Here is a 1,877-nt window from a genome sequence, read left to right on the forward strand (position 1 = left end):
GGAACCAAGCTCATGATACCTCCCATTTGTCTAAAGTCCAGAGTCCTTAATTCTCCAAATTTTTGCTTTCTAAAATGACCAGACACCACATTCAAAGCAGAAACAATTCAGGAACCTTCAACTATTTGCAGGTATTTAGAATAAACACATTTTCCAGCTGCCTGAGCTCCACGAGCTAGAGCTGGAGTTACCCCTTAGCGAGATGCTCTGGAGTATTCCCTAGAGAGTTCCCAGCTGAAGCAAAACACAGCAGGAAATCAGGCGTTATCATACCAACCATCTCCTCCTGGTCTTGTTGCCAACTGCCCTTTCCCCACCTGAGGACAATGTACCCTGTTGGGCACCCATGTATCAAGAACATTTACAGACCAAGACCTGGAGTAAAGAACTCACCACCACAGCAAAATCCACGTGCAAACCTCGGCTCCTGCTCTCCAGCAGTAGGTTCTCCGCAGGAAGAACCAACAAACCAGTTCAGCTACTCTCCTGCAAGGTGAAATGAAGATGTTGTGATTTTTATGCACTTAACAAAAGGGATGGAGCCCTTCTACCTCTCCCTTCGAGGAGTGAAAATGGATAAATGGGACCTTCCTTGGAGGCAGCCTTGCAGAGGACACACACTTACCTGCCCCAAGAAGCAATGCTTCACATGTATGATACGTTTCCATCTGTCCCAAAGAATAAATTCCTGAAAGGAAAAATTTTCTTCTAAGTTAAGGTTCTCGGTTAGAAGGAAAACTAGTTAATTGTCTTACTCACTTGAGGCATTACTTCCACAGGAAGTAAGAGACGCTGTACTGCAAACAACCACCAAAAAAGGCTTTCATATAAATGATAATTTTATTGTAAATAAAACGATACATTGGCCTGGCTTTGCACTGCAAGCCCCCGGTCGGTATATATAGACTACTGGTTCAAGGTCTTCTGCACAATCCAGGTTAAAGCCGTTTCTCCCTGCTCTGCACAGTGTATGTCCGACAGGTATTGACAGACAAAGTCCTTTTCTTCATTTCTGAACTGCCCCCCAGGCACATCTACCTTTTCTAACTGGGAAATTCTGAGCTGCTCAATAAGATTTGCTCCTGAATGAGGCTGGGGTTGAAAGACCTGAAGCCCAAATGCCATTAAACCACAGAGGATGCCTCTTTTTTTTCTAAAAATTAAGGACAGACTGAATACTCCCAGCTCCAAGGGCAGGTGTCAAGGTACCAGCCACAGGACTGTACATACTCAAATATATAAAACCTTTCCATCCAGCAGCTATTAACCTAAGCACCCATCACTGGGATCTCATTTAGCCCCTTGTACATCTCTGAGTGTCTGGCCTTGGCTACCAGAGGAAGCACGTACAGGAGGAATGGGTATTTACTGAGGTTTCACAAGTCATCCTGGCTCTCTGGGCACCTGGAGATAATTTGTGTCACCTGAGCAGGTACCAATTTCCCTCTCGGTCAATTTGTTTCAGTAATTAATGGCAATGGGACTTCAAGCATCTTCTAGTCCTTTGGAATGCTACTCCAAAAATGTGGAAAAAAAAAATCCAAATTGCTGCAACCTACTAGAATAGGCAAAGATTAGATTTACTGGAGAACAAGCGAATAACCTGGAATGCACAGAATCGTCACACCGAGACCAAAATGCCAGGAGTTTGTTTCCTAACAAGCTCAGGGACAGCCAAATCCCCCATTCTCCCAAGTTCCTCTCTGATGGGAATCTCAAGACATTTTCCTGCTCAGTTTCAACAGTTTCAGGATAATGAGACACCTGCAAGATATTTTTCTTCAACCAGAATATTCTCAATTTCTGCAGCGCCTTCCATCAAGAATCCCCATGCTCAATATTCACTATACATCCCTCCCTGGAAGGAACAGCAGAAA

Source organism: Pterocles gutturalis, unplaced genomic scaffold (assembly GCF_000699245.1).
Source record: "Pterocles gutturalis isolate BGI_N339 unplaced genomic scaffold, ASM69924v1 scaffold9993, whole genome shotgun sequence".
Taxonomy (NCBI): Eukaryota; Metazoa; Chordata; class Aves; order Pterocliformes; family Pteroclidae; genus Pterocles; species Pterocles gutturalis.